At 41.1% G+C, this 25972-nt stretch overlaps 1 pseudogene; it reads right to left on the bottom strand.

Moving 5' to 3' along the window:
- Positions 3670-15815, bottom strand: LA-DRB (DR-beta chain pseudogene; annotated as a pseudogene).

Below are 25972 nucleotides of genomic sequence, written 5' to 3'. Positions count from 1 at the left end.
GAACTACACAAAAAAGATTTTTATAACCCAGATAATCACGATGGTGTAATCACTCAGCTAGAGCCAGACATTCTTGAATGCGAATTCAAGTAGGCTTTAGGAAAATCACTAAGAACAAAGCCAGTGGAGGTGATGGAATTCCAGTTGAGCCATTTCAAATCCTAAAAGATGATGCCGTGAAAGTGTTGCATTCAATATGCCAGCAAATATGGAAAACTCAGCAGTGGCCATAGGACTGGAGAAAGGTCAGTTTTCATTCCAATCCCAAAGAAAGGCAATGCCAAAAATGTTCAAACTACTGCACAATTGCACTCATCTCACACACTTGTAAAGTAATGTTCAAAATTCTCCATTTTAGGCTTCAACAGTACTTCAACCAACATCCACTGGATCGTTGAAAAAACAAGAGAATTCCAGAAAAACATCTATTTCTGCTTTATTGACTATGCCAAAGCCTTTGACTGTGTGGATCACAATAAACTGTGGAAAATTCTTGAAGAAATGGGAATACCAGACCACCTGAACTGCCTTCTCAGAAATCTGTATGTAGGTCAAGAAGCAACAATTAGAACTGGACATGGAACAACAGACTGGTTCCAAATCGGGAAAGGAGTATGTCAAGGCTGTATATTGTCACCCTGCTTATTTAACTTATATGCAGAGTACATCATGAGAAACACTGGGCTGGATGAAGCACAAACTGGAATCAAGATTACCAGGGGAAATATCAATAACCACAGATATGCAGATGACACCACCCTTATGGCAGAAAGCAAAGAAGAACCAAAGAGCCTCTTGATAAAAGTTAATTTAAAGCTCAACATTCAGAAAACTAAGATCATGGCATCTGGTCCCATTACTTCATGGCATATAGATGGGGAAACAGTGAGAGACTTTATTTTCTTGGGCTCCAAAATCACTGCAGATGGTGACTGCAACCATGAAATTAAAAGATGCTTGCTCCTTGGAAGAAAAGCTATGACCAACCTACACAGCATATTAAAAAGCAGAGACATTGCTTTGCCAACAAAGGTCTGTCTAGTCAAAGCTATGGTTTTTCCAGTTGTCATGTATGGATGTGAGAGTTGGACTATAAAGAAAGCTGAGCGCTGAAGTTTGATGCTTTTGAACTGTGTTGTTGGAGATGACTCTTGAGAGTTCCTTGGACTGTGAGGAGATCCAACCAATCTATGCTAATGGAAATCAGTCCTGAATATTCACTGGAAGGACTGATGTTGAAGCTGAAATTCCAATACTTTGGCCACCTGATGGGAAGAACTGACTCATCGGAAAAGACCCTGATGCTGGGAAAGATTGAAGGACAGAGGAGAAGGGGACAACAGAGGATGAGACGGCTGGATGGCATCACCGACTCAATGAACAAGAGTTTGAGTAAACTCTGCAAGTTGGTGATGGACAGAGAAGCCTGGCATGCTGCAGTCCATGGGGTCCCAAAGTGTCAGACATGACTGAGCTACTTAAGATTCAGTTCATAACTGAACTGAATCATCTTCTCAAACAATTCCTTGGTAGCTCAGACAATAAAGAATCTACCTACAATACAGGAGACCCGGGTGTGATCCCTAGGTCAGGAAGATCCACTGGAAAAGGGAAAGGCAACCCACTCCAGTATTCTTGCCTGGATATGTCCGGGGACAGACCATGGGGTCACAAAGAGTTGGATACAACGAGTGACTAACACTTTCACTTTAACCAATTAAGTTATCTTTCTCTGAAATCTATCCAACTCCTTAATATTATTAAAATATATGGAATTTAGAACTATATACTGACTTACAATTATATTTTCACAATGATTTATGTGGTAAAGAATCAGCCTGCAAGACAGGAGGCGTGGGTTCTATCCCTAGGTCGGGAAGATCCCCTAGAGAAGGAAATGGCAACCCACTCCAGTATTCTTGCCTGGAGAATTCCATGGACAGAGAAGCCTGGCAGGCTACAGTCCATGGGATTGCAAAGAGTCAGACACGACACTTTCTGTTTTCCATGGTGTAAAGGAATGTCTGTGTTTGTCTTTGAGAACCCAAAGATGTAGGAGACCACAATGAAATGGGTTCATTAAGGACTTTCTCTTGGCTCAGGAAAACATACCTAATGACAAAATGTAGAAAACTCAAGTTAAAATGGGATCTAAAGCAAAGAACCTTTCAAATGTGACCAAACTACAGGAAAATAAATAAAAACATCATTAGATTGCAATGGACTCTTTCTTTACATTTTTACTTTTACATTTTACTCGCTGACACTATGTGAAGCAGAAGATTTTCACTCCATATTTATTTGATAAAGACATTATAAAGCAATGTTGGCAGAAGAAGAGTTCAGATACCCAGAAGGCAGTAAAAGCTGAAAACAGAAAGGAGCTAGGAAAAATGAAGATATGGTGTTGCCTTCAATTTAAGAACTTCCAGGTTAAGACTGGGGACTGAAGAAGCCATCAAGGTGAACGTTTTCAACAGGGTCACTGGACTAAGAGCAAACCAGATCCTACGAAAGCACTCTCTAAAGAAGAGTAAGAGCTAATCAAGAAACCTTTTTATGATGCAAAGAAGCTGGTAGAGGGTTTTTGCTTGAACGTTACCATCTTCACTTCAGCTTAGGAGTCCTGCAAAAGACAGTGGAGAGGGTTGTTTTCAGATCTAACTCAGCAAGCAGGCTTTGTCTGCGTGTGTGTGTGTGCACGCGTGCTCTTTCAGGGCATCATGTTAAAGCATTATATTATGAAGGAAAGCAAATTCTTATGTCTTCCTGAGCCAAAGCTACCTTAGAGCACAGTCCTTCCTGTTTAGTGGAGAGAAGAAGCTTTAATATCAACTGCCTGATCAAAGTCTGATTCAAAATCTTTTCTATTATTTCTCTTTCCAGTCTTGTTACCCCTACCATCTGTTATGGAGAGAGTAAATACTAGTTTAAAAGAGAATTAAAGAGCATTACCTGTTGGCTGAAGTCCAGAGTGTTTGGGGAAAGAGAAGGGAAGAAATATACTTATAATAAATGGAGGAAAGTCAGTCTCTAAAACACAGTGTCCCCAGGCCCAGATCAGTCTTCTAAGATTTCTCTAATACCACAGCCCACATCACATGAGGCCAACCTGCAAGGCCAAACAGGAGAGCAGACATCAAGAGCATGAAGCTTTCCTCTCACAAATGGAATGTAATTTCATCAGCCTTAGTGTCCATCTGTCCCAGGGACTCCACCCTAAATCACCATGCATGCTAAGCTTTTTCTTATCTCTAAATGCCATAATCTCTTATGTTTCAAACATAAGTTTCTAAGTTTCCAAGGCCTATTGAATCCTAGACTTTCAGGAAATTGAGGTCAATAGGGGCTTCCCAGGTAGATCTAGTGGTAAAGAACCTGCCTGTCAATGCAGGAGACATAGGAGAAGTGGGTTCGATCCTTAGGTGGGGAAAATCCCCTAGAGGAGGGCATGGCAACCCACTCCAGTATTCTTGCCTGGAGAATCCTATGAACAGAGGAGCCTGGCAGGCTACAGTTCATGGGATCACAGGGTCAAATATGACTGAAGTGATTTAGCAGGCATGCACGCAAGGGAAGGAAAGGCTTTAGATGAGTTCATTGATATACAGAGAACTAACTGAGCAAAGCCATATTTCTTCACTCAAAAGTGAGTATCAGCTGCCAACAGGATCCTTACCTTTCTGATTCCTAAAGTAGATGAACAACCTGATCCCAAGGAAGAGCAGACCCACAACAAAGCCCCTGACTCCACTCATCATCCTGCTCTGAGCAGAGTCAGATCATGCCCCTAGAAAAGAAGTAAGTTTCAGTGATCTTTATCCCAATCCAACTTCCCTAAGCTTTGAGGATGGGAGAAGAAGGTTGCCTGGAAGAATTAGAATACTTGGTAATTACAAAAAAGAGATTAAAAATCACACAGAGTAGCTATGAGGTTAAGGCATCGAACTCATTTAAACCTCACAACCCTGACATAAAGCCATGACTTCTCCATCTCATGGTTGTGGAGCCTGGGACTCAAAGATGTTAAGTAGCTTGTCTAGTATGACAGAGCTAATAAAAGGCAGCGCTGAGACTGGACTCCTCTCATATCAAGAAGGTCCCTACATTGTAGAGGATGTGCTCCTTCTCAAATAACAGTGAACCCAGAGCAACAGCATTAGATGTACAAGTCCAGCCCAACAAAGGGGGCTGATGAACTGTGATATCACGGAGACTCAGAGCAGGGACACCTCTTCTCTGCCTGCCAGGAAGAACTGTCTCACCAGCAGGTATAGGTATTGATAGAAACTATCAAAGCATATCTGTAAACTATCAGAGGATTTCTAACACAGGCTATCACAGAGCTACTCCCCAACAATTTGTGCTAAGAAAGAAAGAGCATGAAGCAAATAAAAAATATGGTATGGAGAGAGGAGAAACCTGACACTCAGAGGTGAGCAAGCCCCCTTCTTGGTGGGTGAGGAACTTACGAGATCAGAAAGCTTCTCACTCCATTCCACTGTGAGAGGGCTCGTCCGGCTGGGGTGCTCCACTTGGCAGGCGTAGACCTCTCCACTCTGAGGAACTGTTTCAAGCATCACCACGGTCTGGAAGGTCCAGTCTCCATTCTGGATCAGGCCTGTGGAGATCACTCCAGCCTCTTCATGGCCGTTCTGGAACCACCTGACTTCAACGTGTCCTGGATAGAAACCATTCACAGAGCAGACCAGGAGGTTGTGGTGCTGCAGAGGCTGGGTCTTTGCAGGATACACAGTCACTGTAGGCTCCACTAGGAGGAAAACAGCAGAGGGACTAAGTGAAGGAGACAGTAAGTCTCCCTGACTGGCTGCCTTTCTTCATTTAGTCTGCTGTTCCAGACTGCAGGCTTGGACAAGCCCCGCTAGAGCTGGCCATGTGGCTAAATAGCAGTGCCATGAGCCTTGTCTTTAATCTGTAACATGAACACATTAGATTTGAGAGATGTGGAGGAAATTTGTGGGTTTCTTTATCCAATGAACCATTTATTCATTATTCAATTGAAGTGTTTACAATTTTTTGCAAAGCAATTGTGTATCATTAATAGTACAACTTCTGTAACCATGCTGCCTGGGTTCAGTTCCAAGCTCTCTCTTTTACTGATGGATCCCAGTGTAATATTCGCATTCTCTGTGCCTCAGCTTTATGACCTACCAAGGAGGATAATAATATAAAGTGATCTCTGAAGGTTATCTGAGGATGACTGCACCTAAAGTATGTTAAGCCACAACTGGAATTTAGCCTTCAATATGTGTTAACTACATATTATTTTTGTTTCATTAGAGAGAAAATACGGTTCAAAGTAGTGTGGATAACTTAGGAAAGAGTAGTAGGGTAAGTGTAGAGATAGAGTATGAAATCCTGGGAAAGCTGTGTCCAGGCACTCACACTTTAGAGCACCTCAGTTTGGGACAGGGTTTGGAATTCACTGATACATGGTCTTAGTGCCTCATTCTTAACTCCACCAGCCACAATAAACACAGTTAAAACAAACAAACAAAAACAAGAAGGAGAAACCTGGGGGAAACATTTTTACAATTTCACCAAATAAGATTTAAGATGGATGGTAAACCATTACTAACATTTTCTCAGTCTATTACATTAAATCAAAATATTTAAATTTCTAAAATGGAAAATAATGAACTGAATCAAAATATAAACCCCAAACTGGAGAAAATCATCAATGTGTTCATCTTAACACATAAAGAACCCATAAAATCACAGAGGAAAATACTAGGACCAGAGAGATAAGAGACAATATGTAATTCTTAAGGCAGTAATAACAATTAGCCAATAAATATGTGAGAAATGTTCAAGAATTTTGGAAATAAAAAATTTTTAATTAAAAATTTTAAAAAGTAAAGTTTAAATAAAGTATTTGACTATCAGATCACATCAGATCAGTCGCTCAGTCGTGTCCGATTCATTGCAACCCCATGAATTGCAGCACGCCAGGCCTCCCTGTCCATCACCAACTCTTGGAGTTCACTCAGACTCATGTCCATCGAGTCAGTGATGCCATCCAGCCATCTCATCCTCTGTCGTCCCCTTCTCCTCTTGCCCCCAATCCCTCCCAGCATCAGAGTCTTTTCCAATGAGTCAACTCTTTGCATCAGGTGGCCAAAGTACTGGAGTTTCAGCTTTAGCATCATTCCTTCCAAAGAAATCCCAGGGCTGATCTCCTTCAGAATGGACTGGTTGGATCTCCTTGCAGCCCAAGGGACTCTCAAGAGTCTCCTCCAACACCACAGTTCAAAAGCATCAATTCTTCAGTGCTCAGCCTTCTTCACAGTCCAACTCTCACATCCATACATGACAACTGGAAAAACCATAGCCTTGACTAGACGACCTTTGTTGGTAAAGTAATGTCTCTGCTTTTGAATATGTTATCTAGGTTGGTCATAACTTTCCTTCCAAGGAGTAAGCGTCTTTTAATTTCAGGGCTGCAGTCACTATCTGCAGTGATTTTGGAGCCCAGAAAAATAAAGTCTGACACTGTTTCCACTCTTTCCCCATCTATTTCCCACGAAGTGATGGGACCGGATGCCATGATCTTCGTTTTCTGAATGTTGAGCTTTAAGCCAACTTTTTCACTCTCCACTTTCTCCTTCATCAAGAGGTTTTTAGTTCCTCTTCACTTTCTGCCATAAGGGTGGTGTCATCTGCATATCTGAGGTTATTGACATTTCTCCCAGCAATCTTGATTCCAGCTTGTGTTTCTTCCAGTCCAGCGTTTCTCATGATGTACTCTGCATAGAAGTTAAATAAACAGGGTGACAATATACAGCCTTGATGTACTCCTTTTCCTATTTGGAACCAGTCTGTTGTTCCACATCCAGTTCTAACTGTTGCTTCCTGACCTCCATACAAATTTCTCAAAAGAGGCAGGTCAGGTGGTCTGGTATTCCCATCTCTTTCAGAATTTTCCACAGTTTATTGTGATCCACACAGTCAAAGGCTTTGGCATAGTCAATAAAGCAGAAATAGATGTTTTTCTGGAACTCTCTTGCTTTTTCCATGATCCAGCGGATGTTGGCAATTTGATCTCTGGTTCCTCTACCTTTTCTAAAACCAGCTTGAACATCAGGAAGTTCACGGTTCACATATTGCTGAAGCCTGGCTTGGAGAATTTTGAGCATTACTTTACTAGCGTGTGAGATGAGTGCAATTGTGTGGTAGTTTGAGCATTCTTTGGCATTACCTTTCTTTGGGATTGGAATGAAAACTGACCTTTTCCAGTCCTGTGGCCACTGCTGAGTTTTCCAAATTTGCTAGCATATTGAGTGCAGCACTTTCACAGCATCATCTTTCAGGATTTGGAATAGCTCAACTGGAATTCCATCACCTGCAGTAGTTTTGTTCGTACTGATGCTTTCTAAGGCCCACTTGACTTCACATTCCAGGATGTCTGGCTCTAGGTGAGTGATCACACCATCATGATTATCTGGGTTGTGAAGATCTTTTTTGTACAGTTCTTCTGTGTATTCTTGCCATCTCTTCTTAATATCTTCTGCTTCTGTTAGGTCCATACCATTTCTGTGCTTTATCGAGCCCATCTTTGCATGAAATATTCCTTTGGTATCTCTAATTTTCTTGAAGAGATCCCTAGTCTTTCCCATTCTGTTGTTTTCCTCTATTTCTTTGCATCGATCGCTAAAGAAGGCTTTCTTATCTCTTCTTGCTATTCTTTGGAACTCTGCGCTCAGATGTTTATATCTTTCCTTTTCTCCTTTACTTTTCGCTTCTCTTCTTTTCACAGCTATTTGTAAGGCCTCCCCAGACAGCCATTTTGCTTTTTTGCATTTCTTTTCCATGGGGATGGTCTTGATCCCTGTCTCCTGTACAATGTCACGAACCTCATTCCATAGTTCATCAGGCACTCTATCTATCAGATCTAGTCCCTTAAATCTATTTCTCACTTCCACTGTATAATCATAAGGGATTTGATTTAGGTCATACCTGAATGGTCTAGTGGTTTTCCCTACTTTCTTCAATTTAAGTCTGAATTTGGAAATAAGGAGTTCATGGTCTGAGCCACAGTCAGCTCCTAGTCTTGTTTTTGCTGACTGTATAGAGCTTCTCCATCTTTGGCTGCAAAGAATATAATCAATCTGATTTTGGTGTTGACCATCTGGTGATGTCCATGTATAGAGTCTTCTCTTGTGTTGTTGGAAGAGGGTGTTTGTTATGACCAGTGCATTTTCTTGGCAAAACTCTATTAGTCTTTGCCCTGCTTCATTCTGTATTCCAAGGCCAAATTTGCCTGTTACTCCAGGTGTGTCTTGACTTCCTACTTTTGCATTCCAGTCCCCTATAATGAAAAGGACATCTTTTTTGGTTGTTAGTTCTAAAAGGTCTTGTAGGTCTTCATAGAACCGTTCAACTTCAGCTTCTTCAGCATTACTGGTTGGGGCATAGACTTGGATTACTGTGATATTGAATGGTTTGCTTTGGAAACAAACAAAGATAATTCTGTCGTTTTTTGAGATTGCATCCAAGTACTGCATTTCGGACTCTTCTGTTGACCGTGATGGCTACTCCATTTCTTCTGAGGGATTCCTGCCCACAGTAGTAGATATAATGGCCGCCATGGCTACGTGGGCACAGGAGGGTCTATCCCATGTGGAAGGTCAGGAAGGGCGGTGGTGAGGAGATACCCCTTGTCCAAGGTAAGGAGCATTGGCTGCCCTTTGCTGGAGCAGCCGTGAAGAGATACCCCACATCCAAGGTAAGAGAAACCCAAGTAAGATGGTAGGTGTTGCAAGAAGGCATCAGAGGGCAGACACACTGAAACCATACTCACAGAAAACTAGTCAATCTAATCACACTAGGACCACAGCCTTGTCTAACGCAATGAAACTAAGCCATGCCCGTGAGGCAACCCAAGATGGGCGGGTCATGGTGGAAAGATCTGACAGAATGTGGTCCACTGGAGAAGGGAATGGCAAACCACTTCAGTATTCTTGCCTTGAGAACCCCATGAACAGTATGAAAAGGCAAAATGATAGGATACTGAAAGAGAAACTCCCCAGGTCAGTAGGTGCCTAATATGCTACTGGAGATCAGCAGAGAAATAACTCCAGAAAGAATGAAGGGATGGAGCCAAAGCAAAAACAATCCCCAGCTGTGGATGTGGCTGGTGATAGAAGCAAGGTCCAATGCTGTAAAGAGCAGTATTGCATAGGAACCTGGAATGTCAGGTCCATGAATCAAGGCGAATTGGAAGTGGTCAAACGAGATGGCAAGAGTGAAGGTCGACATTCTAGGAATCAGCGAACTGAAATGGACTGGAATGGGTGAATTTAACTCAGATTTGGCTATAATGAAAGAAATATCTAACAAAAGGGAATGTAATATATATTTTATAATTATAAAAATAAATATTAACCACACAAATACTATTAGCATTCATTATAAAAAAGTAACAGTGTGTTAAGTGGCAAAGCTATCAATATAATTCAGAAAGCTGGTTTCACAAGCATTTCAACTATGTAAAAGTACATATTAAGAAAACCAAAAAAGCAAGAAATTTAGACATAAACAAAGCCTTAGAGTAATCAGAAGTGCCTCAGAAGTTCCCCATCTCTCAAGAATTAGTCTGCTCTTTGTCAATGAAATGCTTTTGCATGCAGACACCTGCACACTTATTTCTGGGGGGTCAGTATCAAGAGGGTGTGTACCTGGAGCAGGTGTGACTCTCCTCACATGCTGCCAATCCTTGAACATTCCTCACCTCTCCTTCCCAAACCCTCCCCCCAACCTCAGACACCTTGAAGTCCCCTCCCTCCTCTCTAACCACCCGCCCACCAGTGGTGACTCCCCTGCCCCCACCTCTTTTCTCCCACAAGGACCATCAAGGATGCCTGGAGTCTTCCTTCTGCACCCCTCCCCCCTCCCCCCACACACCCTCCCTCCTGGTCCTCCCAGATTCCAGGGTACTCCCCCCACCACACACACTGTCTCTTTCCTTTCACAATAACTGACAAAGTCATACAGGCAGATGAAAGAAGAACCCATGGTAGTTGAGGGGTGCCTGTAAAGCCAATGAGGGAGCACTAGTGGCCCTCCTGTGCTTGGGCAGCCCTCATTGGTGGCCGTCACATCAGTTCCTTCCTGGGAGCCCACCAGGGTGACCGAATCCTGCTGTTCCCACAGCACATTTCATGGTGCAGGGCAAGTCCAAGTGTCATTTCTCCAGGCAACATGCTCTCACAGGAACTCTCCTTAAGCATACTTGCTCATAATACAACACATTCACCGGGACTCAGTCTCTCTATCTCTTTGTCTCTCTCTCTCTCTCTCACACACACACACACACACACACACTGTCCCCAGTCCCCTGGCCGCCCACCCCTGTGCTCACCTTGCTGCTGCACCATGAAGCTCTCACCAATCCAGTAGTTGTATCTGCAGAACGTGTCCACCACAGCCTGCGTTCACTCCACAAAGTCCTTCTGATGATTCCAACTCTCAGCGAAGAGCCTGCCCCGCTCGGTCACTGCCCTGAACTCACCCACATCGTTGCTGACAAAATGCACCAACTCCTTCTGGTTATAGAAGTATCTGGCCAAGAATCGTACCTGCTCAGTCCGGATGGAGAAATGACACTCGGACTTGCCCTGCACCATCAAATGTGCTGTGGGCACACCAGGATTCGGTCACCCTGGTGGGCTCCCAGGAAGGAACTGATGTGACGGCCACCAATGAGGGCTGCCCAAGCACAGGAAGGCCACTAGGGCTCCCTCATTGGCTCCACAGGCACCCCTGAACTACCACGGGCCCTTCTTTCATCTGCCTACAGTGCAGGGAGGCGAAGGTGGGCAGAGGAGACCCCTCAGGTCTCCAAGTGGCTTCAGTGGTCGACTGGAGCCCTTCAAGCCTGAGCTGGACCAGGATTTTCCCCATCATCAGTCTTCCCTGAAGCCCCAACCAGAAAGACACTCATGACTCCCTCCTCTCACCCACCCACAAGTTCTTTAGCTCTTCCTCCAGAGCACTTACTTCTTTACTGGTGAGCTTCAGGCCTGTGCTGTCCCCTAGGAATCCAAAGAAGCTTAATATTTAGTAAAAGTGATGGACAAAATTCACCATACAAGAATTTATATGAGAGTGAGAAATGTCAAAAGAGAAATGTGCAAAATCTATAACAGAAAATTACAGGATGATCTAAATTACATTAGGGTGCCAAAGAAGTCATTTCTAAAGGAAGATGGTGATGATGTGATATGAAAGGTTAAGTGAATATGAGCTAGAGGAAAAGTGGGTATGAATCTCAGTTTGGGGGAAGTGGAGTCACATTTTAGATAAAATAATACAATGGGCCAAAATATGAAAGAATTGATGAATTTCCTCATCAGTTCAAGAAATGACAAGAAAAGGATTCACTGGAGCACTGAGAATGAGAGGAAGGAGAGTAAAGATGAGAAATCACAGGGAGCTGGGTGTATTAGCATTTTGGCTTTACAGTATTGATAAATACTGAAGATAAATATCAATAGTAGTAAAGAGAAACTACTGAAGAGTTTTGAGGATATTAAAAGCAACATCAGAATACAGGTCCACAATCCCACATCAGCATTTCTAAATCCAAAAAACTCAGAAAACCAGTTTAAAAAAAAAAAAATTGGTGCAAAAATCCATTTGGAAGATCTTACCTGAGAAAGTTAGATGTGTCTCAGTTCTTATCATCATATGTGCGTTTATATTTTCAATATTTTAAACATCATACATATATGTATGCATATATTCATGATTTCCCTGATGGCTCAGATGGTAAAGAATCTGCCTGCAATACAGGAGACATGGGTTCAACCCCTGGGTTGCAAAGATCCCCTGGAGAAGTAAAAAGCTACCCACTCCAGCATTCCTCCCTGGATAATTCCATGGACAGAGGAGCCTGGCAGGCTGCAGTCCACAGGGTCACAAAGAGTTGGACCCAACTGAGTGAAAATGTCAAAACAGAGTTAAAGAATAATCCTGTGATTAAGATGAATAAATGAAAGCATTTAACAATTTCAACATGTGGATTAGCCACTAAGTCGTGTCTGACTCTTTCGTGACCCCATGGACTGTAGCCTGCAAAGGTTTCTGTCCATGAGATTTCCCAGGTGAGAATACTGGAGTGGGTTGCTATTTTATTCTCCAGGGGATCTTCCTCACAGAGGGATCAAACTTGTGTCTCCTGCATGACAGATTCTTTATCACTGAGCCACCTGGGAAGCCCTTTCAATAACATAGAATATACAATTACTACAGAAGATTGAAGCATTTTACTGAAAAATTTGTGCAGTCACTACTACTTATGACTTACAAAAGCAAGTTGTTGAAAGTTAACAGATGATGAAGAACTCATGCAATATTGAAAAACATTGCATAAAGTAAAAAATAAAAATGCAGAGAGTTCCAGAAAAACATCTACTTCTGCTTTATAGACTATGCCAAAGTCTTTGACTGTGTTGATCACAACAAACTGTGGAAATTTCTTCAAGAGATGGGAATACCAGACCACTTGACCAGCCTCCTGAGAAATCTGTATGCAGGTCAAGAAGTGACAGTTAGAACTGGACATGGAACAACAGACTAGTTCCAAATTGGGAAAAGAATATGTCAAGGCTGTATATTGTCACCCTGCTTATTTAACTTATATGCAGAATACATCATGAGAAATGCTGGGCTGGAAGAAGCACAAGCTGGAATCAAGATTGCCGGGAGAAATACCAATAACCTCAGATATGCGAAGAATTGATGCTTTTGAACTGTGGTGTTGGAGAAGACTCTTGAGAGTCCCTTGCACTGCAAGGAGATCCAACCAGTCCATTCTGAAGGAGATCAGCCCTGGGATTTCTTTGGAAGGAATAATGCTAAAGCTGAAACTCCAGTACTTTGGCCACCTCATGCGAAGAGTTGACTCATTGGAAAAGACTCTGATGCTGGGAGGGATTGGGGGCAGGAGGAGAAGGGGACGACAGAGGATGAGATGGCTGGATGGCATCACTGACTCGATGGACGTGAGTTTCAGTGAACTCCGGGAGTTGGTGATGGACAGGGAGGCCTGGCGTGCTGCGATTCATGGGGTCACAGAGAGTCAGACATGACTGAGCAACTGATCTGATCTGATCTGATGCAGATAATACCACCCTTATGGCAGAAAGCAAAGAAGAACTAAAGAGCCTCTTGATTAAAGTGAAAGAGGAGAGTGAAAAAGCTGGCTTAAAACTCAGTATTCAGAAAACTAAGATCATGGCATCTGCTCCCATTACTTCAAGGCAAATAGATGGAGAAACAGTGACAGACTTTATTTTCTTGAGCTCCAAAATCACTGCAGGTGGTGAATGCATCCATGAAATTAAAAGATGCTCCTTGGAAGAAAGCTATGACCAACCCAGACAGCTTATTAAAAAGCAGAGGCATTACTTTGCCAATAAAGTCTGTCTAGTCAAAGCTATGGTTTTTCCAGTAGTCATATATGGATGTGAGAGTTGGACCATAAAGAAAGCTGAGTGCCAAAGAATTGATGTTTTTGAACTATGATGCTGGATAAGACTCTTGAGAGTCCCCTGGACTGTGAGGAGATCCAGCCAGTCCGTCCTAAAGGAAATCAGTCCTGAATATTCATTGGAAGGACTGATGCTGAAGCTGAAGCTCAATACTTCGACCTAGCTTTTTTGGTAAAACATGGTAAACCACAAGGAACTTTGGTAAACCACAAGGAACTGAATTGAAAGGTGAGTAAAAGTATGGGTCTAGACTTTTTAGATATAACACAGTGCAATCCAATGTTTTTAACTTCAACACTGTTGACATTTTTGGATCAGGTAATTTTTTTGCTGTGAATGTGCTGTTTTGTACATTTTAATCTGTTTTCCTGCATCTCTGGCTTCTACACTCTAGATATCACAACAATCCCCCAGTTGTGACAATAAAAAATAGCTCCAGATATTGCCTAAAGTTGCTTGGCAAAGGAAGATGAAAGGGATATACCGTCTCTGGATAAGAATCATGGGGTAAACCATCTGAAAAATCTGTGAATAAAAAAGAAAAACATTGTTAATCATGGTGTGCTGAGAATTGGATTGTAAATGAAGTATTATATCTGTTAAAAACATTGATGTTATATGAAGTATGTTTTTTTTTAATCTGGACCCAGTGCAAAGCTATTTTTCCAACACATTTGTTACTGAAATTGTTTGAGAGGAAGGTTTACTGATTTCTTTGCCTTGTCAACAGTTGCTTCAGCTGTGTCCATCTCTTTGCTACACCTCAGACTGTTAGCTTGCCAGATTCCTCTGTCCATGGGATTCTCCAGGTAAGAATACCGAGGTGGGTTGCCATGCCTTCCTCCAGGGGATCTTCCCCATCCAGGGGTCGATCCCGCACCTCTCAAGTCTCCTGACCACTAGTGCCACCTGGAAGCCCCAGTCAGTCACTAAGCCATGTTAATTTATTCATCCTTCTTGATTTTCATTCCACTGAGCCATTACTTATATTTAGTAGTAAATTTCAGCCACAGCCATTTCATCCAGTACAATGGCTCAAACTGACTCATTTTCTAACTTTTGATTCCCTACTCTCAATAATACTAGTAGATATCAAATCACCAGCCTTGGTCAGATGCAGAACTCTCACTTCTGTAATCAAGTTCCCTCAGAAGGGGGAAACTAAGAAAAGATGACATTCTCAATTAGACAGATTAGCAAAACTGAACAGACCTTCCTAAATCTCTCTGGCCCTTTAGGTATGATTGTAGGGAGGAGAGGAACCTGGATCAGACCATCCATGTCTTGCTGCTAAGTAGCTTCAGTCGTGTCCGACTCTGTGCGACCCCATAGACGGCAGCCCACCAGGCTCCTCTGTCCCTGGGATTCTCCAGGCAAGAACACTGGAGTGGGTTGCCATTTCCTCCTCCAATGCATCAAAGTGAAAAGTCAAAGTGAAGTCGCTCAGTCGTGTCCGACTCCTAGCGACCCCATGGACTGCAGCCTACCAGGCTCCTCCATCCATGGGATTTTCTGGGCAAGAATACTGGAGTGGGGTACCATTGCCTTCTCACTATTCACAAATCCTCTGAGGTCCTACTTAACAGACAAGAAAGTTAAAAAATAAAGTGTGAAGTTGCTGTTTACTGTAGCTTGTATATATCAACCTACATGGTTGGGTGAGCAATGTTAGTCCACAGTCATGTTCTGTCTATATAGTAACAGAACTATATGTATGGCCATACATATAGTTGGCCATCCCTTGGCCATGTACCATTTAGCAAATAAAAATACACTGTGCCCAATTAAAGATTCTGGATAAATTATTTGCTGTTTATTTGAAATTCATATTTAAATTTAACTGACTGTCCTATATTTTATTTGGCAACCAAAGCTCAACTTGATAATAAAGTTGATAATAAACTCCAGAGAAGAATTCATGTTCCTCAACACATAGCCATGATCTCTAGTACATAGTGTAAATCTTTATAGAAATTTTCAAATAATAAATGTGAAATGAATTAAAATTTCCCCTATATATTGAAATATACCATAAGGTACACTGATGTTACATATGAACATCAGAAATGTTACCAATTATTCAGACTCAGCTTAGCCACTATATATAGTATGAAGAATATGTCACAATTTTAAGGGACATGGCCTGAATACAGTGACAAAGCTAGCTCCCTTCCTTCCCCCCATCCCATGATAGCTCACCCCCCTCACCCCCGCCGGAAAGGTAGGCACTTATGTGGGGGTGTCCCTGGCCCAAGCCAGGGGAGGGTTCATCACCATCAGTATCACTGTCAGAGCTGCCATCCAGGAGCCTCTGGGGAAACAGTCACACCATGCTGGAGAACAGGAAAAGACAAGGTGTGGGGGAGCAGGGAAGTCTCACTCAGTAAAGACATGAGCCCTCCTCCACCCACATTCCAAGTGATACCAACAAATGGCTCATATCTTTGTTCCTGGATTGGGTGAGCTCAGTATTGGAGAACCAATCAGCACCAGAGATGAGAAGCATCATCAGTTGCTGATCAGAGATTTAGTATGAGAGTCCTCTTCTGAAACTTTAGAATTTCTTCCCTTAAAAGGTTTTCATTTATTGCTTCAAAGGTTTGTCCAGTCACATATGAAACATTTTAATTGAGCCCTTGTTGTGAGCCATCTGTATGCTGGCCAGTGAATTATTAATATACTCAAGTTTGACTTTTAGGATTGCTTCTTTCCTCTGCATTTGGAGAAAGAGCTATTTTGACAAATGTATGTGTGGATGTGTTTAGAAGTTGAGGTGGTGGATAGAAAATGATTGCAAGTTAGGAGACCTTTAATCAGTCCCTTGTTGCACTGCAACTTAGTCTTACAGATTTGGGGAAATTACTTACCTTCTACAGTTGACCTTTCAGTTGCTTCAGTACTGAAAAGTGCTGTGATTCTGTGGACTCCTCAAGGAACAGTATCTCCTGGTCACTGATGATATGACAGAATTATCACTGTTGATTAGACAGCAGCCTGTCCCTCCTAACAGCTTGAGACGTCTCAATAAACTAAAGAAAATTTAAAGCTAGACAATAATTTAACCCAAGTAAAAAGGTTTTTCAAATATGACTCCTGATACTGTCACTGACCTTAGTGACACCTCCAGAAAACACATTAAGAAGCTTAAAAGAGACAATCTCTGTGGACTAGAAGGTATTAAAGATACCTTTGTAGAGTACACAATCTAACAGTGTGAAAAGGCCAACTGTCCAAATCAAAGTATGCAGGGAACTGAAGAATTGATAAAGGACTCAAAGTCAGTCTTTGGCCCAATGACTCAGTTTTAGCATAATTAGTGTTTCTATGAAAATGTGTTCAATTTTTTACTCCCAGTGCTTATTATGATTTCCTCATTTTATTGGAAATATGTCCCCTGAATACATCTCCTCTTGTGCTTTATCCTAAAGAAAGATATGGAAAGACCTTGCTCTTAAATTTATTATGATGTGTTCAAGAAATAGAACACTATGAAAAGGAGACAAAAATATACAATGGAGAAAAGACAGTCTCTTCAATAATTAGTGCTGGGAAAACAGGGCTGCTCCATGTAAAAAAAATGAAATCAGAACATTCTCTAACACCATATACAAAAATAAACTCAAAATGGATTAAGGCTTAAATGTAAGACCAGAAACCACGTAAGTTCTAGACAAAAACATAGGCAGACCATTCCTTGAGATAGATCATAGCAGAATTTTATGGACCTGACTCCTAAAGCAAAGGGAATAAAAGCAAAAATAAACAAATGGGACCTAATTAAACCTAAAAGTTTTTGCATAGTAAAGGAAACCATTCACAAAATGAAAAGACTGAATGGTAGATAATATTTGCTAATAGCATAAATGACAAGGAATTAATATCAAAAATATATAAACAGCTCATATAACTCAAAATTAAATTAAAAAACCAGACAACCCAATTTAAAAATGAGCAAAATACCTGAATATGTATTTTTCTAAAGAAGACATACAGATGGCCACTGCTGCTGCTGCTGCTAAGTCGCTTCAGTCGTGTCCGACTCTGTGCAACCCCATAGACAGCAGCCCACCAGGCTCCTCTGTCCATGGGATTCTCCAGGCAAGAACACTGGAGTGGGTTGCCATTTCCTTCCCCAGTGCAGGAAAGTGAAAAGTGAAAGTGAAGTCACTCAGTCATGTCTGACTCAGCGACCCCATGGACTGCGGCCCACATACCCAACATCATTGATCAACAAAGAAATACAAATTAAGACCACAATGAGATATAATCTCACACCTGTAGGAATGGTTATCATCAAAAAGAACACAAGTAACACATGTTGGAGAGGATGTAGAGAAAAGGGAACACTCGTACGCTGTTGGTGGGAATGTGAATTGGTGCAGCCACTGTGGAAGATTTCATGGAGGTTTTTCAAGAAACTAAAAATAGAACCCAGCAATTCCATTCCTGGGTATATATCTAAAAAGAAAAAGGAAAGAAAACACTAATTCAAAATGATTGATGCAGCATTAATTATAATGGCCAAGATATGGAGACAAGTTTAGTGTCAATCAACAGATCAATGGGTAAAGAAGATGTGGTATATATAGCCAACAAAAAATAATGAAATTTTGCCATTTGCAGCAACATGGATGGAATTGGAGTGGTGTTATACTAAGTGAAGTCAGGGAGAGCAAGACAGATATTGTATGATAGCTCTTACATGTGGAAATCTAAAAACTAAAATAAACTAGCATGTGCTTGTATGCTACGTCGCTTCAGTCATGTCCAACTCTGTGCGATCCTATGGACTACAACCTTCCAGGCTCCTCTGTCCATGGGATTCTCCAGGCAAGAATACTGAAGTGGGTTGCCATGCCCTCCTCATGGAATCTTCCCAACCCAGGGATCGAACCTGTGCCTCTTATGTCTACCTGCGTTGACAGGTGGGTTCTTTACCACTAGTGCCACCTGGGAAGCCCAAAACAAGCTAGGGTTTATAGCGAAAAGAATCAGATTCAAAGATATAGAGAACAAGCTAGTGGTTACCAGTGGGAAGAGGGAAATGAGGAGGGGCAAAAAAGGGAAGGGGGTTAAGAGGTACAAACTATTATTGTATAAAATAAAAAATGAGCTACAAGGATATATTGTACAACAGAAGGAATGGAGCTAATATTTTATAATGTCTATAAATGGAGTTTAACCTTTTAAAATTGTGAATTACTATGTTACATACCTGTATCATATAATATTGTATATCAACTATACTTCAATTTAAAATAAAACAGAATGCTATTGAAAAACTATGTTACAGCCTTTATTATAGTTATATAATTTTAAACACTATAATTCTACTTTTATGTTTATTACACTTTGCTGCTGCTGCTAAGTCACTTCAGTCATGTCCGACTCTGTGCAACCCCATAGATGGCAGCCCACCAGGCTCCCGGTCCCTGGGATTCTCCAGACAAGAACACTGGAGTGGGTTGCCATTTCCTTCTCCAATGCATGAAAGTGAAAAGTGAAAGGGAAGTCGCTCAGTTGTGTCCGACTCTTTGCGACCCCATGGGCTGTAGCCTACCAGGCTTCTCCGTCCATGGGATTTTCCAGGCAAGAGTACTGGAGTGGGGTATTACACTTTATGTGAATATAAATACAATCTCTCAGATGCAGAATGAACTTTAAAGTACAATTCCCTGTTTAAAGTTGTGTTAATTTACACTCCACCACAGTTCTAATAAGCAAGCCTCCTTTACATGTCTTAATATGTCTAGTGACAGACTACTCTCCATGCTACAGTTAAAATTCCTAAAATGTATTGAGCAATATTTGAGACTTTTGTATACAGAATTCACAATGGCATTTTACACATTTTTAAAATTTAATTCTCACATCATTTGAGTGATTTAAGTAGTCTTCTCAAAATACATAAGTAAGAATAAAATGGTTGTCAGAGGTTAAACAACCTTTGCAAGGATTCAAAGCTAATGAACTGTGTGCTCCTCATTGAGTCAAGTTATAGTAAGTTGTGGGCTTCCCTTGTGGCTCAGCTGGTAAAGAATCCACCGGCAATGCAGGAGACCTGGGTTTGATCTCTGAGTTGGGAAGATCCCCTGGAGAAGGGAAAGGCTACCCACTTCAGTATTCTGGCCTCAAGAATTCCTAGGACTATAGTGCATGGGGTCGCAAAGAGAGAGGTGATTCCAAACCCTAAAAGCTCAGCCATTACCTCATACCACCTCACATTGAATTTCTGAAATAAATAGTGCCTGTAGATCAAAACCATTCTCCTCACTTTAATTCATGGATATAGGTATCAATCAGACTACATTTTATAACAAATGGCAACATTTTATATGAATTGAGAGAACTGATATGGTACAATTACAGTTTATTCAGAATATTCCCATGACCAGCATTGTTAGTCTCCTCTGGAAATGAAAAAAAGTTGCATTTATCTTATGTGATGATACTCATGCTGCTGCTGCTGCTAAGTCGCTTCAGTCGTGTCCGACTCTGTGTGACCCCATAGACGGCAGCCCACCAGGCTCCCCCGTCCCTGGGATTCTCCAGGCAAGAACACTGGAGTGGGGTATTTCCTGATGATACTCATAGCTCCCTACTAATCTCCTTCTAACTGATGATAAGAGAGCACTCCAAATTCCTATATCAAATTTTGTTTTCAACTCTTAGGATTTATCAGTATAATGTAGTACAAGTATGAACATTTTGGAATAGAACAGAAATAGTATCTCACTTACTTTGGAAACATATATTTCTAGTAATGTGGAAAGTTCAAAACTTTTTGAAGAGGTTAGGTGAACATCATTATTGACCCTGAATTTGAGGAAAACCTATGTCCCCAGACCTCAGTGAGAATTCAGCACAATTGGAAGTTGTGTCGTTGCAACCAGGAGACTATTACATTCAATATCATAGAGCAATTTTGAGAATGTTGGAGGAGTATATCAGATGAGATTAGTCGCTCAGTCGTGTCCGACTCTTTGCAACCCCATGAATCGCAGCACACCAGGCCTCCCTGTGCATCACCAACTCCCAGAGTTCACTCAGACTCACATCCATCGAGTCAGTAATGCCATCCAGCCATCTCATCCTCTGTCGTCCCCTCCTCCTCCTGCCCCCAATCCCTCCCAGCATCAGAGTCTTTTCCAATGAGTCAAGTCTTTGCATCAGGTGGCCAAAGTACTGGAGTTTCAGCTTTAGCATCATTCCTTCCAAAGAAATCCCAGGACTGATCTCCTTCAGAATGGACTGGTTGGATCTCCTTGCACTCCAAGGGACTCTCAAGAGTCTTCTCCAACACCACAGTTCAAAAGCATCAATTCTTCGGTGCTCAGCCTTCTTCACAGTCCAACTCTCACATCCATACATGACCACAGGAAAAACCATAGCCTTGACTAGATGGACCTTTGTTGGAAAAGTAATGTCTCTGCTTTTGAATATGCTATCTAGGTTGGTCATAACTTTCCTTCCAAGGAGTAAGTGTCTTTTAATTTCATGGCTGCAGTCACCATCTGTAGTGATTTTGGAGCCAAAAAAAATAAAGTCTGACACTGTTTCCACTGTTTCCCCATCTATTTCCCATGAAGTGATGGTACTGGATGCCATGATCTTTGTTTTCTGAATGTTGAGCTTTAAGCCAACTTTTTCACTCTCCACTTTCTCCTTCATCAAGAGGCTTTTTAGTTCCTCTTCACCTTCTGCCATAAGGGTGGTGTCATCTGCATATCTGAGGTTATTGATATTTCTCCCGGCAATCTTGATTCCAGCTTGTGTTTCTTCCAGTCCAGGGTTTCTCATGATGTACTCTGCATAGAAGTTAAATAAACAGGGTGACAATATACAACCTTGACGAACTCCTTTTCCTATTTGGAACCAGTCTGTTGTTCCATGTCCAGTTCTAACTGTTGCTTCCTGACCTGCATACAAATTTCTCAAGAGGCAGATCAGGTGGTATGGTATTCCCATCTCTTTCAGAATTTTCCACAGTTTATTGTGATCCACACAGTCAAAGGCTTTGGCATATTCAATAAAGCAGAAATAGATGTTTTTCTGGAACTCTCTTGCTTTTTCCATGATCCAGCGGCTGTTGGCAATTTGATCTCTGGTTCCTCTGCCTTTTCTAAAACCAGCTTGAACATCAGGAAGTTCACGGTTCACATATTGCTGAAGCCTGGCTTGGAGAATTTTGAGCATTACTTTACTAGCATGTAGCCCTCACTAATAACTGCTACGATGCATAATTTGGTCATTTATTTATTCCATAAGTTACACCAGGAAGACAAGTGTATAAAAACTGATGTTATTAAACATCCACCTAGAGATCTAAAGATGAGCTGTGTGAGAAAGACACCCTGCCAGAATTTATAGTTCAGAATTTGGGACCTGACCTTAAAGATAAGTCTTTCAGAGGCTTCTAGTCAATTGTTAAAATGAGAACCAATGGCTCAGTTAATTTAAAAAATGACCTTGCTATATTGTTAACCAGAGGGGGGCGGGGAATGTTTTCTAATAACTACTGTAAAAGATAACATAATAACTATTAGAAGCATTAAACTTCTCCAAAAGTGAGGAAAACTTACTACTTCTAAAAATTGTAAACTATGCAAAACACAGAAAGATAAAAAGGATCAGTCCTATAGGAATTGATTCTGCCATCTGGGAAAAATACATAGCAGTTGGTTTTAACTCTTCTAGAACAAGAGTTAAACACTAACCTCTTTTAGCTGTCATCGTCTCCTTCGGTGCTACTGCTGTTATTAACTGCAATAATTGCAATATCTCCAGTCTGACCATGATCCTTTCCACACCCTAGAGTTCTATAGGCATGTGTTTTCAAGCTTGGCAAAACAAACTCCTTGTTGTGCTCCTATATGTACAAATCACTGGAATGTTTACCCAGATGGGCATCTAAGAGTGCCTCTGGTTGTCCCTCTTTGTTAGTTAAAAATACAGTCACTATAAGAAGATTCACACTAAGTGTGTTGTGAAATTCTTGATAGTCTTGATAACACTGAAGTAAGCCACGAAATGTTGGGGAAAACTTGTGGCCCATTTCTGGTAAATCACTTAAAGTATCATCGGTGAAGTTTAACTATAAAACGTCTTGCGAAAGCAAAGAGATGTAGAAAAATTCTCCACAGCTTTCCTAAGCAAGAAGTGTTGAAAATTGTGACTGTACAAATCTGCCCTGAAATAAAACCAGAAACCTGGATGCTGCTGCTGCTGCTAAGTTGCTTCAGTCGTGTCCAACTCTGTGCGACCCCATAGACAGCAGCCCACCAGGCCCCTCGGTCCCTGGGATTCTCCAGGCAAGAACACTGGAGTGGGTTGCCGTTTCCTCCTCCAATGCATGAAAGTGAAAAGTGAAAGGGAAGTCGCTCAGTCGTGTCCGACTCTTAGCGACCCCATGGACTGCAGCCTACCAGGCTCCTCGGTCCATGGGATTTTCCAGGCAAGAGTACTGGAGTGGGGTGCCATTGCCTTCTCCCAGAAACCTGGATAATTCAGACTTATCTCATAGGGCAGGGGTTGGAGACCACAGACCCCAGGCTGTGGACCACTGGCCTGTTAGGAACCGGGCCACACAGCAGGAGGTGAGCAGCCAGCTAGTGAGCAAAGCTGCTTAGTTTGGCACTCCCCATCACTCGATTTACCACCTTAACCATAGCCCTCTCCCACTGCCCTCGTGCATGGAAAAACTGTCTTCTGCGAAACTGGTCCCTGGTGCCAAAAAGGCTGGGGACTGCTGTCATGGGGCACAAATTAATATGATAGTCCTCTCTTTATTGGATAGACCTCAAGGTATGATTTGTTATATAGAAATAAATCTTGAAATTTCCTGTCTTTCAATGAATTTCACCTAAAATAGCAAATCTGCTGGCACAAAATTCTTTATAATATCCTATTGGTATCTTTTTAATACTTATAGAATCTGAAAGAATTGCATCTTTTAAATTCCAAATGTTCATTATTTGGATTCTTCTTTTTTTTTTCCTTATCAATCTTTGAGGTTTATTAAAAAAAAAAAAAAAAACTTCTGACTCTGTTTCTTTCTTTTTTTTTTAATAAACATCAATTTTCAACTGTATTTATTTTCTCTCTTGCATTATTTTTTCTTCTACTTTTTAAAATTAAATTCACTTTTTCCTGATTAACTTAAGCTTTTGTATCTCTGATTTTTGTATATTTGTCCTTTTATAATTTAAGCATTTAAATCTCTAAATTTCTCTTTAGGAACAGTTTTGGTTTCATATCAAAAATCTTGAAAACCTGTTTTACTATTTCTTTAAAATATTTTCTTATTTCTCATTTGATTTGTTCTTTCATAAGCCATATATTATTTAGAAGTGTATTACCTCACTGCCAAAAGTTTGGCTATTTTCTCAATGTTATTAATTATAATTTAAAAAGATTGTTGTCAGGGAATATATTCTATATGATTGTATTCCTGTGACCCTTTGTGCAACTTGTTTTATGGCCATAGCATATGGTTTATTTTGTAGATATTCTTTGTAACAATTAAGGAAATACATACCCTGCAGTTATTGGAGGTAGTCAAATTCATGTCAAGTATAAATTTAAAATTTTAGCTTCTTTACATCTTTGATTTCTTTACTTATATTTGTTTGCATGAATCTACAGAGATGTTTTTCTGCCTTCTATCTACTTCCTCTGAAGAAGGGAATGACAATCCACTCCAGTATTCTTGCCTGGAGAATCCCATGGACAGAGGAGCCTGGTGGGCTACAGCCCATGGGGTCGCAAAGAGTAGGTCTCAATCGAGTGACTAATACTTCATTTCATCTACTTTCCAATTTCCCATGCCACCACAATGAACTTTACCGAACTCAAGTTTGGCTGTTCACTGCTCCAGAGTTAACCAATACTTCAAATGCCGGCAGACCACCACCTTCTTGGGCTGTTGGTTTTCTAAATAAGGTCCCTATTTCTTGTCCTAACACATTGTCTCTCAGTTGACTGGCCTGTTGCATTGGCAAGCCATAGGAGCTTAGACTCAGTAAGTGTTGAAGCCCATCATTAGCCTAATAAAAGAGTTCAAGAAATACCCACGATGGGATATTTTCTTTAAAAAAAAAAAAAAACAAGGAAAAGAGAAAAAAGAACAGGATTACAGAAATTATCAGGGCATCAAGCCCAGACAAGTCACCTATATTTCTTAGATTTTTTTTTGCCCTTTTCTGTAGCCCATGGTGTGAAGAAACTTGTGTGTTTGTTTTTGAGAACATAAAGATGTAGGAGACAGCCATGAAATGGGTTCAACAAGGGTTTGTTCTAGTTCAGGCAAATATTCCTAATTAGAGAATACAGAAAATCCAAGAAAAAACAAGAAAGGAAACAGGAAAATCTTTGGAGTGACAAAACTTCAGTAATGTAAATAAAGCCATTATTGTTTTATGATGCATTTCTGTTCTTTCTACTTCCTTCCTTGAAATTGTATAAAGCAGAAGTTGTTTGCTCCATATTTATTTGAGAAAGACTTTATGAAGAATGTGGGCAGAAGATGAGTTCAGATGCACAGGAGGCAGTAAAGGTTAAAAACAGAAAGCACCAGAAAAAAAATGAACATAAGGTATTGCAATCAATATTGAGGACTTCCAGGTCGAGAATAGGGGCTGAGGAAGCCATCAAGAAGCACATTTTCTAAAGGATCACTCAACCAAGAGGAAACTAGACCCTAAGAAGCACTATCGTGGAAAAAATGAGTGAATTAGGAAACTTTTTCATGCTGCTGGGACAGAAGGTTTTTGCTTGAGTATCACCACCTTCACTTCAGCTCAGGAGTCCTGCAAAAGATAGAAGAGAGAGTTGTTTCCAGATCTAATTCTGCAAGCAGTTTTTTGCTCCTCTTTCAAGGGCCTCATGTTAAAGCATTGTAGTAAGAAGGAAAACAAATTAAGTCTCCCTGAGCCAAAAGCTACTTTAGAGCATAGGCCTTCTGTTTAGTAGAGAGAAGCTTTAGTGGAAACACCTGATCATATGTCAGATCCATAGTCCTTCCCATTATTTCAGTCTCTGTCTTGTAGCTTCTACCACCTGTTCTAGGGAGACTACACATGTTTCTAAAAGAGAGTTAAAGAGCATTACCTGTTGGCTGAAGTGCGGGGTGTCCCAGGAAAGAGAAGGGAAGATACATGCTAAAAATATATGGAGGCAAGTTAGTCCCCAGATACAATATTCCCAGCCTCTAAACTCAGATTTCCCTAATACCAAATCCATATCACATGATGCCAGGGCAAGGAGAGCAGACACTGAGAGCTTGTGACCTAAGAAGCTTCTGTCACATAAATTCAGTGTAACTTCTTCAGTCTTAGTGTCTCTTCCTGCATTTGCCCCAGGATCTCTACCACAAATCTCCATGCATGTTAACATTTTCCTTATATCTGCAAGCCATCACCTCATATTTAACCATAGTTAACCATGGACTGTCAATTTCC

The sequence above is a fragment of the Bos taurus genome, chromosome 23 (assembly GCF_002263795.3).
Source record: "Bos taurus isolate L1 Dominette 01449 registration number 42190680 breed Hereford chromosome 23, ARS-UCD2.0, whole genome shotgun sequence".
In the NCBI taxonomy this organism is placed as follows: Eukaryota; Metazoa; Chordata; class Mammalia; order Artiodactyla; family Bovidae; genus Bos; species Bos taurus.
This window is presented reverse-complemented; position numbering and strand designations above follow the sequence as displayed.